Below are 16850 nucleotides of genomic sequence, written 5' to 3'. Positions count from 1 at the left end.
TCTATGGATGCTAATTTTGAATATGAACAATCAAGCACAAACTCTGGTTTTTCAGTCCTCATTCTTCTATAAGGTTTTTTTTGACATAAACTCTAAAAAGCATCTCAACTTCAGAAGCATTAAAATGGGAGGATTGGATGGGATCAGTACAATGCTTCTCCCAGAGTGGCTAAGTGTTTAAAGAGACAATACCAAGAGTGGACAGGATACAGAACAGCTAGAACCCTCACATATTTCTGTAGGAATATAACAATCTCTTTCAAAAATAGTTTGATGGTTTCTAATGATGTTGAATAGCACCTCTGTGGCCCAGAAATCTCATTGCTGAATATGTCCCTAACAGAAATAGTGCATGTGTCCACAAAAAGACACATACGTGCATATCTATACCACTGTATTAGTCTGATTTCTGTTACCATAACAGAATGCATGAGGCAGCCTAGCTTTATAAGGTAAAAGTTAAATTTAGCTCACTGTTCTAGAGATTCAAATACACAGAGTCAGCATCAGCTCAGCTCTGGTGAGGACCTCACGGCATATGGCAGAGGGAGAGATCACATCACCTAACAGGAAGCCAGAGAGACTGGTGTCCTACAATGCCTTGCAAGGACAGAAACTCAAGTTGTCCTAATGATTTTCTACTTGGCCCCATTTCTTAAAAAGCTCCATATTTACATCTCAATTCCACCATCCTGAAGACCATGAACCCAACATGTGAACTCTTAAGGGACAAACCACATCCAAAATATAGCGACCCCTACCTTTACTACAATTAGAAAAGATAAAAAGATAGGAAGAAGAGTCTCAGGATTTAGAAAAAGAGAAAAGAACTTTGAAACGAATTCAGCATTGTGTGTAACTCAACATATTATCTTGATATTTCAAATTTCACTGTGGAAGGAAAGCCTCCTTAAGTGCTGATCTCAATGAAACCTCCGCTCTTACTTTGTCTGCAACAAGCTCACATATATGAAGAAAAAAAGCTCAGAAATTTTTCAGTGTAAGATATTGATGCCCCTCTACAGAGAATAGGAAGAACTTTGATGACAATTAAAAATTAAACTATTTCTGGTGTGATGAAGCAGGCCTCTAATCTCAGACTGGGGAGATTGAGGCGGGAGGATTCCAAGTTCAACACCCTGGGCAACTTAATGAGACCCTGTCTCAAAATAAAAAATTGAAAGGGCTGAGGATGTAGCTCAGTGGTAAAGCACCCCTGAGTTCTATCCCCAGGACTTGCGGGGGGGAAAACTGGTAGATCAAAGGGTTCTCGCTTTCTTCCTGCCTCCTTTGGCTATTCAGAAGATGCACTAGAAGGCAAAAAGAAAAGCTTGATGATGAACAAGTCATCTTGGATTTAGAACTCCAAGGAATTCTAAGTGTACCCAGCATAATCTGGGGCAGCAGTGTAAGAGGATAAATAGAAAAATCACTCACAGGGACCTGGAACTGAGTATGTATCACACCAAATGGCCCATGTGTACCGACAGCCAGCAGTATTTCCCCCTTCTGCAAATAACATGCAAGATATAGGGATGTGTCCATGGGAGAAAGTGGGAGAGCTGAAAAGAAAATGCTGTCATCTACCCTTAGACCCAGGGTTGGCCACATCCAACCCTGGGTGCTTTTGTGTGACCTAAACAAAGAATGATTATGTTCTTCATCAGCTTAAAAAAAAAAATAAGAATTTCATGACATATGTAATTCAAATCAGTGTCCACACCGCTAAGGGTGGAGCTTGGTGGTCAAGTACTTGCCTGGCATGCATGAAGCCCTGGTTTGGTTCCCAGCACTGTCCCCAAAATAGATCAGTGTTCATAAGTAAAGTTCTACTGGAATGCAGCCATGTTCCTTTGCTTACAAATTACCTGTGACTGTTTCACACCACAGAGGCATAACTGATGGAGACCATGTGACCCCCATTTACTCCAGTTCTTCACAGAAAGTTGGCTGGGCCCTGCTCTAGGCTCTAGGGCAGAGACTACATGCCTACTACGTTTTGTTGTTTTGTGCTGCCCAGCCTCCAGCCCTCTTCCTGTCAAAGGCCCAGCCCAAATCCCTTAAGAGAAAGCCCCTCCCATCTCTCACTCTATGGAGTTCTTTGTAAGACCAACAGATACACCAGTTCCCCTGGGCCCACAGTGGGGTGGGGCTCTGGGCTCATATGATAATAAAATAAAATAAAATCCTGGGATCTTTGAGGGTTCACACCATTCCCCAGGGCACGAGCCTGAGGAGATGTAGATTTTGAACTGCTGCTACTGTGCCACCCTGAACGAGAGCTCAGCTAGGACCTGAGGTGGTGCAGAGCAAGACGGAAGACACAGGAGATGGAGAAGCCAGGGGATGACCGCACCATGAGAGCCTGGACCATGGGGAGCCTGAAGTCAACCAAATTCATTCTTGAACTTTGTTATACATGCTTCTCCAGCCTAAACTCAAGTCGTTTTTGCTTAACTTTGTTTGAATTGTATTTTTTTTTAATCATATACAATTCAACCAAGCCCAGCTGATATAGTGCCATCCCCATGTGCCTTCCCAGCACCACAGCATGAACCCCGGAGGGCACTGTGAATGCCTGTGGGCTGGAACGACAGTGTGAAGAATTTGAAGCCAGAAAAAGGAAACCCTGCAGTTACTTGAGATGTACATAGGAACAAACATAGGACTTAAGACTCCTATAGCACAAGAATTAAAACCAAGAATTAATAAATGGGATGGATTCAAACTAAAAAGTTTCTTCTCAGCAAAAGAAACCATCTGTGAGGTAAATAGAGAGCTTACATCTTGGGAGCAAGATTTTATCCCTCACACATCAGATAGAGCACTAATCTCTAGGGTATATAAAGAACTCAAAAAGTTAAACACCGGCCGTGGGGGTGCGGGGGACAGCAGGATGGTCAGAGATGGACTAGCATTCGATCATGTAGAAGTTTCTGAGACTAGGGAGCCTGATGATGGGGGTGGGGCCGTGTGGGGTAGAGGAAGCCAGAGTCCTTTCCCAGGCTAACCCCAGCCCCTCCCTGTCCTCTGGACTAAAATGAGTAATACTTTGGGCCTGGCACCCATGGGGACTTTGCCCCGCCAGAGCCCCGCGGAGAGGAACCTCTACCCAACCCTGGGAGCTTCGATGAGCTGCACCGACTATGCAAAGATGTATTCCCAGCACAGATAGGGGGAGTGAAGCTCACTGTCAATAAGGTTCTGAGCAGCCATTTCCAGGTGGCTCACACTGTGCACATGAGTGCCCTGGGCTTGCCTGGCTATCACCTCCATGCAGCCTATGCAGGGGATTGGCAGCCCAGCCCCACAGAGGTGTTCCCCACTGTGGTAGGGAATATGGACAGCAGCAGAAGTCTCAACGCCCAGGTCCTACTTCTGTTGGCAGAGCGGCTCCAAGCTAAGGCCGTCTTCCAGACACAACAGGCCAAGTTCCTGACATGGCAGTTTGATGGCGAGTATCGAGATGACTACACAGCCACTCTGACCCTAGGAAATCCTGACCCAATTGAGGAATCGGTGATCATGGCTGCTCACTTTCTGCAGAGCCTCACTCATCGACTGGTGCTGGGAGGAGAGCTAGTTTATCACTGGCGGCCAGGCGAAGAGGGGGCCATCTTGTCTCTAGATGTGAAGTACTAGGCTGTACACTGGGTGGCTACATGGAATGTGGGATCTGGTGGGGCCCATGCAAGCTATTACCACAGGGCAAATGAACAGGTTCAGGTTGGAATGGAGTCTGAGGCAAACACAAGGCTACAAGACACAACCTTCTCCTTTGCTTACCACCCGACTTTGCCCCAGGCCAACATGGTGTTTAGAGGCTTGGTGGATGGTAACTGATGCATAGGTGCTGTGCTGGAGAAGATGATGCCCCCATTGCCCGTCACCTTGGCCCTTGGAGCCTTCCTTAATCACTGGTACAACAGATTCCATTGTAGCTTCAGCATCACTGTGGGCTGAGGTTGTCCCAGAGCCAGTGCCCACAGCTGGAACCTCTGAGTCAGGTGTCCTAGGGCCAGAGACTAGGCTCCTCTCCAGAGCCCACCTCTATGGGTGACCTCTAGGTCCTAGGAGCAGAGTGGGGAACAGGACCATACCCTTCTCAAAACTGGTGCTGCCACTGGCTCAGCTGATAAGGCAGTGGTTGGGGCTCCCACTTCTGCACCAGCCCCAGTATCATCTTCCCCACGCTCTTGTTGCTCTGGACTAAGGGAGAAGGATTAAGGAATATGTCTGGTTGAACTCTCCTCCTTCACTTCCGTCTTTATTTTCCTCTGGATTAAAACCCCTCGCTCCTTCCTCTCCAGAGCAGAAAAGTCTGCATGGGATTAGCTTTCCCATCCCATTTCTCCATCCCAGAGTCTCCCAAGGCTGAGAAAGTAGGGCTGAAGGGCTAAATTTGGAGCATCGAAAAGTGGGACCTACCCCTTCCCAGAGTTTTACCCCTTAGCCTGAGACTTCCTCTTCTTCATCTTCTATGCATCCAAAGGACAACCTTATCCCCATGGTCACTGCTGAGTACCCCAATGATCACATGAAGAGGCATTTATTGCTTTAGCCTTTCATTTTAATCACTGAACTCCCTTTCTCCTCATCCTAGCAATTTCCCCTTTTCAGTCCAGTGTGTCCCAAGTGGGCTGGAGAAGGAGGCCAGGCTGGGGCTCAGCGGCAGATCTCCTGGAGCAGTGGCATCATAGCAGATAGTCCCTGTATGTGCTGGATTTGGTACCAGTATGCATTGTTAATGCTCCAGAGTTCAACCAACAGGCCCAGCAACTTTGCATATAGAAACCTTTGAAGGAAGCAGTGGGGTTACCAGGGAAGAAGAAGGAAATAAGACAGCTAGAAGTCTTGTCCTGAGGCCCTGACCCCCTGAATTGACCCTCTGTGAAGCCAAGTCTGAACTTTAGAGAAAATCCTGCTCTGGTATCAAAATTTGTCAAATGTTCAAAAGTCCCCCAAAGAGGGTGTCTGTCTGATACTATCTTCTCACAATGCCCAGATTTTCCTGAATTCTGAGGGCCAAGGGTGAATGAAGCCCCAGACCTGGCCAGAACTTCAACTGTGTAGAGTCTGAGGGTTTGGGCCTTCTAGAGCAAGTTCTAGAATATGGGTGGGTTGTTCTGTGGTACAAAGTATCCTCCTTCTGACAAACTGACTTATTGAGGAATGAGCAAGAACAGAAGTTGCATATAACCTCAGAGCCCAGATAGATCTTGAATCAGGGACACAAAACTGTGAATGACCATAACTTCAAGGGAAACGAAAAATTCAAGGAATTAGCCAAGTGGAGAGACAAGAAAGAGCCAAGGAACAAAAGTGAGCAAGACTCTTAATGGTCCTCCTTAGTCTGGAGAAGTTGTAGTGCCAAGATGATAGTATTCCTGAGATTGATGACATCTATTATAAGAGCCTGTGAGCTACTACTTTGCATCTCTAATGAATTAAAAAAATCTGGAAAAAGTGAGAAAAAAAGTTAAACACCAAAAAAAAAATAACCCAATCAATAAATGGGCCAAGGACCTGAACAGACACTTCTAAGAAGATATACAATCAATCAACAAATACATGACAAGATGTTCATCATCTCTAGCAATCAGTGAAATGCAAATCAAAACTAAGATTTCATTTCATTCCTGTCAGAACGCTAGCTACTAACAACAATAAGTGTTGACGAGGATGTGGGGAAATAGGAACACTCATACACTGCTGGTGGGACTGCAAATTGGTGCAGCCAATATGGAAAACAGCATGAAGATTCCTTGGAAAACGGAATGAAATTACCATTTGGCCCAGCTATCCCAATCCTTGGTCTATATCCAAAGGACTTAAAAACAGCATACTACAGGGACACAGCCACATCAATGTTTATAGCAGCACAATTCACAATAGCTAAACTGTGGAACCAACCTAGATGCTCCTCAGTAGATGAATGGATTTAAAAAAGTGTGGCATATATACACAATAGAATATTATTCAACAATAAAAGAGAATAAAACCATGGCATTTGCAGGTAAATGGATGATGTTGGAGAAGATGATGCTAAGTGAAGTTAGCCAATCCCAAAAAAAACAAATGCCAAATGTTTTCTCTGATATAAGGAGGCCAATTCATAGTGGGGTAGGGAGGGGGAGCATGGGAGGAATAGAAAAACTCTACATAGGGCAGAGGGGTGGGAGGGAAGGGAGGGGGCAGGGGGTTAGCAAGGATGGCAGAATGTGATGGTGAAATGACATCATTATCCAAAGTACATGTATGAACACACAAATTGGTGTGAGCATACTTTATATACCACCAGAGATGAAAAATTGTGCTGTATATGTGTAATAAGAATTGTAATGCATTCTGCTGTCATATTTTTTTAAATTTTAAAAAAAAGAAACATAAGAAATGTGTGATCCTAAAAGGAAAAATGAGTACAAATAATCATACCAAGCTGAGAGCAATGGTGCACGCCTATAATCCCAGCCACTCCAGAGGCTGAGGCAGCAGGATCATGAGTTCAAAGCCAGCCTCAGTAATGGCAAGGTGCTAAGCAACTCAGCAAGACCCTCTCTCTAAATAAAACACTAAGTAGAGCTGGGGATGTGGCTCAGGGGACAAGTGCCCCCGAGTTCAATCCCCATTACACCCCCCGAAAAAAATTATACTAATATCAATAACCATTGATGGAGTATTGACATGTGCCTAGTGCCATATTTTGTTATGATCTTATTATGTCTCATGATAACCAATTAAAACTGTGTAGGGCTGAGGCTGAGGCTCAGTGGTAGAGCAGTCACCTCGCATGTGTGAGGCACTGGGTTCTATCCTCAGCACCAAATAATAAATAAAGAAAATAGAGGTATTATGTCCATCTTAAAAAAATAAATTCTGAAAAAAAATTAAAAATAAAAATAAAACCTCTATGTAACAAACCAACCCGTGCTCAGGGAGGTTGTCCGTCAGATGACATCGAAGCAGTGAGAGGAAGAGACTTAACACAAGGCCTGTCCACTTTTAAAACCCATGCTTATGAATCCTTTGACTATTAGAGATCCCCAAGCTCCAAAAACAGGTCCAGCATGGTAAGGAAGCCTAGCTGAGCAGGGTGGCACACCATGTAATCCCAGCAATTTGGGAGGCTAAGGCAGGAGGATCACAAGTTCAAGGCCAGCTTCAGCTACTAAGTGAGGCCCTGTCCCAAAATAAAAAGGGCTGGGGATATGGCTCAGTAGTAACCAACCTCTGGGTTTAACCTTAATACCAAAAAATAAAAATAAAGCAGCCTGCCAAACTCATAAGATAGAATGCAGTAGTGAGATATGGTTTTGTGCCCTAGTTATTCCTCCCTACATAACCTTCACCAACTGACTTATCTGAATCCCAATTTCCCCACCTATAAAAGTAGTGCAACTACTACACATATCATGTGTAGTACTTCTGGAGGATTAAATGACAACATTATATATGTGTACATATATGAAATTTTTCATATGTATCCATATCCATATAGATAAATGTGGATATCCATATAAATGTTCCTATCCATATATATGTATGTACATGTATATGTGCATATACATATATGTGGAGAAGAATGTATATATGTATATATACACACATATGCACATACATGTGTGTATACATATCTTAGTATAGTAATTGATACATCCTGGGAACTTTATCTGTGCTTATCTCAGGTTCCCATGTCTTGGTTGGGTCCAGTTTTTCTGAAAGTCTCCACTCGATCCCAGCTGTTGCCCACCCCCAACACAATTCCTCAGATCTCTTTTCAAAGGGAAAGGCTCATACCAGCTGCTCTTGTGGGACCTACAGCAGGCACTCGACACTGCAAGCCCATTCTTCACAGGTTTCCATTAATGAATTGAGCTTTTAACCAGCCTACTGTAGCCAGGCCTTGAGTTCCCAGGCTGCAGTCCATTAGCATACACAGCACCATTTACTGATAAATGCATGTAATTCATCTCCACTGTGTCACCATTTTATGGCCGCTTCCTCTCTTAGAGCTCGAGTGATGAAGTTTTATGCAGTTGAGTATTTTTTTTTAATTGGAGCTTTAGATTTCAAGAAACAAAAAAAAATGGTGCTCAATTAAAAATCACTCATGAGTTTGCAATCCTTTGGTGTATTAAAAGGGGAGAAGAGAGGATTAAAGAAGGACAATCTAATAGAGCAGCCCGAGTCAAGAAAATCAAGACAGCTCAGATCTTTTAAATAAAGAAATATAATCATGTCTCTTTTCTGAAGAAAATGTCATTCCATTGTCTTTCTCGGGACATGGTAGCACATCAAATGGGCCAGGCAAGGAGAGCTGGTTGTCCTTTGACTTGGCAGAAGCCAGTGGGAAGAACAGATTGTGGTATCTGACATCTGTGTGGGGTTGAGTCCCAGCCCTGCAATGTGATCCTGTGCCATCTTGGTCAAGTTACTTAATTTACCAGCGTTTCAGTTTCCTTTCCTTCAAAATAGGGATAATAGCAGTTATGTTCATCCATGCGATAGGATACTTGGCTTCAAGCTACAGAGGTCAAGTGAAGGATGATCTCGGTAGAATCTACAGAAGCATGGAAATCTATAGCACACATGGAAAACCAGCAGGAGTCGCAAGTGCTCTGAGGCTGGGCAGAAAGACATCTGTCCAGGCGCTGCTGTCAGCCACACGATGGCTTCAACCACCCCGTCTCTGCCCTTTCATGTCCTGGATCAGGTCCAAATAATCCAACACAAGAATCTGATTGGCTGATCAGGGAAACAGAGAGGGAAAGTGAGGTGCCTCTGGAGGTAGGGCACTATCTAATTCCCCCATATGAGCATCACAAGAAGATATATACAAGGGTACTCTCCCCAAAATGAACAATATCTATGACAATGGGATTTTTGTGAATAAATGAGATAATGCACATAAAGCCCCTAGCAACTTACCAGAATGTAGCAGATGGCCAATAAATGACAGCTATTGTTATTGCTATAATTAGCATGATTTAAAAAAAACAGCTATTACTCTGGCCACAAGAGATGATACAGGCAGATAATAATAATTTTTAAAAAATAGACTTCTTTCAGGTGAAGTCCTGATGAGGGCATCATGGGAGAGATGGAACTGGGAACTCCAAAACACAGGCCCAAGGTATCCAAGGAAAGATTCCTAAGAATATCAAGGCTACCCATGGACTACCCTTGATATCATTGTCAGCCTGGATGCTGGGTGTGGGTGTCCCCTGCTCTAGAGGGAAATGGGTGCTCTTATGCAGTGCCTCCCTGTCACAATCCAGACTCCACTACACCACAAGCTCAATGCTCAGCTCTGCACTGGAGGAGTCTTCCCTTCCAACAACTTGCTTTGAGTCCCACATGTAGGAAAGACCGATTAGAAGCCTCTTGAGGTTAACACACAGACCTCGTCTTTGTAATTTACCAAGGACACGAACACGCCTGCACATTATTTGCTTCAAAAAATACAGCTGAAGTCTATATATCAGCCCAGCATAATACAAAAACCCAGTCCTGACATGGCAATTCATTATTTGCATCTCTCTGCTGTGTACAGTGTGGGACAGAGGGTTAAAGGTAGAACTGTCACCATAAGTACAAGTGCTAGTAGTAGCTTAGAGCTAAAATGAAAAAGGAAATAGACTTTGAAAACCACATTTCCTGAAGCCACTCTGATCTCACAGAGGAGAACTGTTCTAGTTTGGAGGTACTTATGGCAGCCTTATGCCGTCTTTGGGTTGCTTGGTCCTTCCTCACAGTTAAAGTAGAGTATTTAAATGTTGGCTGGGGCCCTGGGAAGGCTCCCAGGGGACTCCACATTCCCACCCCAATTGAAGTCATCTTCAGTATTGGATAAAATTTAGTGAAAATAATAGAAACTTAGTATTGAAGATTACTATAATCTAGAATATATCATTATTTGAAGATTTCCTATTCCACCTTCCCCACCATCCTCAGTTTTTGACTTGATCTAATATACTCAAGTTGTAATCCAAGCTGCAATAGTGGTAATGCTAAATTACAGTTATTAACTAATAAAACTACAGATAAGAGTTGATATAATAGGGATGCATTCCTTCTTCCAAACACTAGCTAGTCAATGATTGCTACATGCCAGGAACCCCACCAAGCTCTGGGGATGCAATCATGATCAAAGGCAGTTGGGGAATGCAAGGAATGTCCAGGCTAAGGAAAGAAAAGGACCATGACTTTATAATAAAACACAAGGTGCCAAATGTTATTAGAGAGGAGCTGGAGCTACCCTGGCAAAAGAAAGTTTTGAGGAGATATAGAAAATGACCTAAAAAATGAGAGCCAGTACATGGATGAGAGCATGGGGACAGGTGGAGCAGAGGCTATTTGCCAGAGTCATCCACCATCCAATCCTCCCTCCTTCCTAGGAGATTCCAAGGATTCCAAATATCATCATGAGGAAAAGTTGGGGGCACATAGATTTATATACATATCTCTATATAATCTATGGTCAGATAGCTCCATCCCTCAACTCACCCCAGAGTATGCCAAAAACCCAAACCAAAAAAAAAAAAAAAGGCAGTATTGTTTAAGTGTCTATGGGCAAAACCATGAAGATTAGACAAATGAGCATAAAGTCTGGCTCTTCCTGCCCTTGGCAGTATCTAATCTAGTTTTGAAGACAAGACACATCCATAAATGTTAGGAAAAAGTCACCTAGGCTGTTCAAGGCAACAAAAGAAGGTGTGTTCCTGTTTTCATTGAGCAAAGGTTTATTTAGCAATGATGGACTCAATATTGGGTGGGAAACCAAAATGACTAAGAACCATAATTTGCCATTGTGGCTCAAGACAGGTTTACTGGGTTTTATGGAGTAGAAATTGGATTGGTGAAGAAGTGAAGAATCACAGCCTAGCAGATGTAAAAGAGGGAATGATATCAGAGAAGAGGGATAGATGTCTACCAGGACAGGGAGCCCATCCAGTCTGGTTGTAGCCGAGTTGATCAAGTTGCCAACTCCTGCCCACCTAGCCCCACAGTGAGTCTGAGGGACAGCTACACCACTGTTTGAGATCCATCTCTCTCAGTTCTCCAGATAGCCACTCCCAAACATCTGATGTATGAATACTACCCGGCAAAATGGGGCACCATGAGCAGAAATAGGAAAGGGGAGAGTAAACTGAGCTTTGAGGGAAGCCAACGAAGTGAATTTGTCTGGCTGGTACAATTCAGCAAAGCCCATTAGCAAAACCAGCCTCAAAACAAGCTTCTAGACTGACATTCACATGGTCGAACCCTCTTATGGTAGGAAAACCACAAATCCAGTCTAGTTTGGATGGGAATAAATATTTTGAGGAGGCTGTATAACTACGGCAATTGGGGGACAAACAGTGAATGTAGAAATTTGCTACATTTGAAGATTTCCTAGTCCACCTTCCCCACCATCCTCAGTCTTTGACTTGATCCAATGTACTCAAGTTGTATGTAGCAAATTTGCTACATCCCTGATTAGAGCAGGGATTCTCACACCTAAGTCATTCAGATTCCTGTGAGTGTAAAGGAGGTGTTAAAGAAAATTTGTCCTTGAAAGATTAAGTGAAAATTGAATGGGATATGCCTGTCTGAAAAATGCTATCTAAAGGTAGGCTGTGTGCCACAATAAACATCTGGGACCAGTTATACCTCACACTTGGGGAAATACTAAACTAACACTTTCTTGATGGTGTTCCAGTTACCACCCTAAAAGCTTTGCGCTCAAGGAGACTGTATTAGAAAATATTATCTCCTTTTTACAGATGAAGAAAAAAAGACATGTGGCAAGGTTAACAACTTTCACTGGAGCCATACTTCTAGGCGACAATAGAGCCGAGATCTGATGACCAAGCTCTAGAGGTCACCCTCAAACTATAATATTCCGCTGACCAGCCAGCAGGAGTGAGACTATTTATTACCTGTGTAACTTCACGTGGAGCTTCTCTGAGGGTGATCTCAAGGCATGGATGGATTGATCGAATTGACGGCTGAAGGACGCCAAACAGAGAAGTGCAGGATTTAGGTGGTGGACACTGCATAGTAATAGGAACACAGAGGATAGCATTTCACTAATGAAGAGGATGAAGGTGGAGCCTGCATGGGTGAACTGCCTCATGATTGCTCATTTTCAAAGAACTATTTTAAATACTGTGTCAGTTAATACAAATTCAAGATCTATATACAGTATAGATATGAGATCATATTTACTGGCCAAAGTTTAGCCAGGAAACAAAAGCCACTATCTGTATCCTGGGAAGACTGAGGTTTTATACAGTAACAACTGAAAAAAAAAAAAAAAGTCAGTGGAAAAGTTAGCTGGATGGAATTTAAAAGGCTGCCTCTAGGGCTGGGGTTGTAGCTCCGTGGTAGAGTACTTGCCTAGCATGTATGAGGCACTGGGCTTCATACTCACACCCACATAAAAATATATACACACACAGGTATTGTATCATCTATAACTAAAAAAATATTTTTTAAAAAGAGGTTGCCTCTAGGCTTCTATGGGAATCAAATACTCTTCACCAAATATTTCCAGTTCTCCACCTTCTGGGAACATTTCCTAGTCCCTTTGTGGTTGGGAGAGACATGTAAAGAGTCTTGGGGCCCGTGACGTGGTGCCGGCGGTCTCTCGGCCGAGGCTGCGGCTGCAGCGCGGGGACAGCCTCCGCGTCCCGCTCGGCCACCCTCCTGGGCCCCGTGGCCCTGGGCTGTGGCGGGAGGGAAGATGCCGCGGCCCTGGGCTGCGCGCATCGCGGAAACTGAAAATGGCCCTTCAGCTATGCTAGGTCTATAATGGGAAGTGTCACACTTCGATATTTCTGTTATGGGTGCCTTTTTACATCTGCGACCTGGACAGTTTTGCTCTTTGTTTACTTTAACTTTAGTGAAGTGACTCAGCCACTTAAGAATGTGCCCATCAAGGGGTCTGGTCCCCACGGACCATTTCCCAAAAAATTCTACCCCCGTTTCACACGAGGTCCAAGCCGAGAGTTAGAGCCACAGTTCAAAGCAAATAGAATTGGTGATGTGCTGGGTAAATCACATTGAAGATCCAGAAAAAGACCACCTGAAATTCTCTTCTGAGTTGGGCATGATTTTCAATGAACGTGATCAGGAGGTGAGAGACTTGGGCTATCAGAAACATGCCTTTAAAATGCTCATTAGCAACCGCCTGGGCTACCGCAGAGATGTGCCGGACACCAGGGTTGCCGCATGTAAAAAAAAATCTTACCCAGAAGACCTGCCAGTTTCTAGTGTTGTCATCTGTTTCTACAATGAAGCTTTCTCTGCCCTGCTGCGGACAGTGCACAGCGTGGTGGACCGCACGCCCGCACACCTTTTGCATGAGGTCATCCTTGTGGACGACAACAGCGACTTCGATGATTTAAAAGGAGAATTAGATGAGTATGTACAAAAATACCTCCCTGGAAAAATTAAAGTCATAAGAAATACAAAGCGTGAGGGATTGATTCGAGGACGGATGATTGGTGCAGCGCAGGCCACAGGAGAAGTGCTTGTGTTCCTGGACAGCCACTGTGAAGTGAATGTGATGTGGCTGCAGCCCTTGCTGGCAGTCATCCATGGGGACCCGCATACCGTGGTGTGCCCAGTGATTGACATCATCAGCGCCGACAGGCTTGCCTACAGCTCGTCTCCAGTGGTGCGCGGAGGGTTCAACTGGGGCCTGCATTTCAAGTGGGACCTGGTCCCCCTTGCTGAGCTGGGTGGGGCAGACGGAGCCACTGCACCAATAAGGTCACCTACCATGGCGGGGGGACTGTTTGCCATGAACAGACAGTACTTCAATGAGCTTGGACAGTACGACAGTGGCATGGATATCTGGGGAGGAGAATATTTGGAAATATCATTTCGGATCTGGATGTGTGGCGGTAAGCTCTTCATCATCCCTTGCTCCAGAGTAGGACACATTTTCGGAAAAAAAGGCGGCCCTACGGGTCTCCTGAAGGCCAGGACACCATGACACACAACTCTCTGCGGCTGGCACACATCTGGCTGGACCAGTACAAGGAGCAGTATTTCTCCTTGAGGCCTGATCTGAAGACCAAAAGCTACGGAAATATCAGTGAGCGGGTTGAGCTGAGGAAGAGGCTGGGCTGTCAGTCGTTCAGGTGGTACTTGGATCATGTCTACCCAGAGATGCAGATACCTGGGCCCAACGCCAGGCCCCAGCAGCCCATTTTCATCAACAGAGGACCCAAGCGGCCCCGGGTCCTGCAGCGTGGCAGGCTCTACCACTTCCAGACCAATAAATGTCTGGTGGCCCAGGGCCGCCCCAGCCAGAAGGGCAGCCTGGTGGTGCTGAAGGCCTGCGACTACCGGGACCCGACGCAGATCTGGATTTACAATGAAGAGCACGAGTTGGTTTTAAATAACCTCCTTTGTCTAGACATGTCCGAGACCCGCTCCTCAGACCCGCCTCGGCTCATGAAGTGCCACAGGTCTGGTGGATCCCAGCAGTGGACCTTTGGGAAAAATAACTGGCTGTACCAGGTGTCTGTCGGACAGTGCCTGAGTGTGGTGGACACCCTGGGTCCCAAGGGCTCCGTAGCCATGGCCATCTGTGATGGCTCCTCCTCACAGCAATGGCACCTGGAAGGGTGAGGGGTGCCACCCAGTCTGCCAGCCCAGCCCTGGGGTCCGGCTGGTGGGGATCCTGGAGAGGGCGGCCATCTGCAGGCAACCAGGAGTCTCCACTGAGACGTCGCGGGCCCCTCTGAGCCCCTCTCAAGGAATTTGTTGCACATGGAGGGCACACAGGGCTGAGCCCGGCGGGTGACATTTTGTTCCTGTTGGTTTGTGCTTCTCTCACCCCTTGGTGATGGAACTTATGATTTCCTGTCTTACAGGACCTCATTCTGTTATCATTTAATATGTTTTAAATCATTTGAAGAAGTTGGTTGAATCCACAATGATTTTTAACTTTGGAAGGCATTTATAATATTTAAGAGGCAGTCAACTATTATAAATTATTTTGATGACTTATGACACTATCCACATTTAAAATAAAGGATCTTTTTGATTAAAAAAAAAAAAAAGAGTCTTGGACATTGATATCTGTTAGAGTAGATGACATTCTTTTAAAGTATACTTTGCTTCCAGACCAGAGCATTCAATTGCCAGCACATTCCTTCCTAGACCTCTCCACCACTCTGGCATGGGACCCAGCAGAAAAATGAGATGATGCCCGTTCTTTCTGTCCAGATCCTAGTAAGGAAACAAAAGCACAGTCCACAGGCAATCCACAGAGGGCGTTGCATAAACTAGAAACCAACAAAGATTTTGAGGTTGTTTGTTACCACAGAACAACTTTGTCAATGTGGCTGAAACAGGTTGTGACTCTCAGGCTGTACACTACCACGGCCACAATCCAGAGCTCAAGAACTATTTCTGCCGGGTGGTGCCAAGCTATTGCTGTTGCTATGGCTACCACCCATGCTGGGACCACAGCTTCCCCACACCATGAAGCTAAAGAACGAACAGAGAACACAGAGCCAGTCGCTGCCAACATTCACATATATGGGTCGCACAAAACCTCAGGGGGAAAAAAATGGCCTTTGCCTCCCTGTGTCTTCAAAATCTCAATGGCTTCTCCTTGCCAGAACCTAAATTGCATCCAGAATCCTAATAGCCAAGGAGTCAGGAAAACATGGTTTTTAGCTTTCCAGTCCCTGTGTTAGGGAAATATGAAGAAGTAGAAGGAGACAAACAAATGCAGAATGTCAAAAAAAGTATCTAGTATAAATTCTCAAATTGTGTTCCAGGGACCCTCTGTATCAGTGCCTTCCACCAGATAGATACCAGTCATTTAGGGTCGGACTCTCAGGGTCTGGAGATATACATTTTGACAAGGATCCCAGGTGATCCTTTTACACATTGAAGTCTGATGCCTTCTAGCCCGTGGAAAATGTGATTTTTCCATAAAAGAAAAAAAAACTAAAGTAAAATCACTACTACATAAAAATTACTACTTCAATGTTCCCTGTAAGTTTTGTATTTCTTGCATAAAGTCATTTTAAAATTGTGAATCATAAAAGTTACACTTCACAGGGCTGGGGTTGTGAGTCAATGGTAGAGCATTTGCCTAGCACGTGTGAGTCACTGGGTTCTATCCTCACCACCACACACAAATAAATAAAATAAAGGTCCATTGACAAAATAAATTATTGAAAGAAAGATACACTTCAAAGGAAACAAAACCCAGCTCTTTCACTGAAAAAAAAAAATTTTTAAACAAAGCATGAGAAGGTAAAGAATTTTTGTTTAAAATTCAGTTTAGGGAGAGAGAAAATCTTATGAACCAAAGAAATGATTGCAAACCAAAAAAGTCACAATTTTGTCCCCCAAAAACAATCTACTCACCAGCCCTCTATTAGCTACAGAGGAAAAGATTTTGACTTAGAAGCTGGGAACTGGAAGCTCTCAAACCACAGATGTATTTTGTTGGTCCACACAGTATTATTTTAAAACTTGAATGAATATCTAAGATTTTGGAAATTTCATTAAATCTACATACCTGGTTTCCCTTGAAAAATTAGAAGATCTAGCCATTTGGGGCTCATGGTCACAAATGACAAAAATTGGCTCCTCTGAGAAATAGTTCCAACTCTCACCTCCTCAACTCCCATGTCGGCCTACCCCCTTCCAACACTATGTTCTCCTATTTGCTATACTCCCACCAAACCTCAGGAACCTTCTGAGAGAGATCTCAGGTTGAGGGTTGATGGCTATTTATCACAGAGTCTCACCACAGAGATTCTCATAACTATGTGTTGATCAACAGTGAAAAAACAAAGATGGACTAATAAGGATGTGTGAGTACTTACACC

The 16850-nt window shown here is 44.4% G+C and overlaps 2 pseudogenes; both read left to right on the top strand.

Annotated features, from left to right (window-relative positions):
* The first annotated feature begins 3040 nt into the window (after positions 1 to 3040).
* Positions 3041 to 3963, top strand: LOC113179730 (mitochondrial import receptor subunit TOM40B pseudogene; annotated as a pseudogene).
* An 8773-nt stretch (positions 3964 to 12736) lies between these two features.
* On the top strand, positions 12737 to 15026 carry LOC144253959 (polypeptide N-acetylgalactosaminyltransferase 11 pseudogene; annotated as a pseudogene).
* Positions 15027 to 16850: the final 1824 nt, after the last annotated feature.

The sequence above is a fragment of the Urocitellus parryii genome, chromosome 1, assembly GCF_045843805.1.
Source record: "Urocitellus parryii isolate mUroPar1 chromosome 1, mUroPar1.hap1, whole genome shotgun sequence".
Taxonomy (NCBI): Eukaryota; Metazoa; Chordata; class Mammalia; order Rodentia; family Sciuridae; genus Urocitellus; species Urocitellus parryii.
The sequence above is the reverse complement of the archived record's forward strand: the minus strand, read 5'-3'. Positions and strand labels throughout refer to the sequence as shown.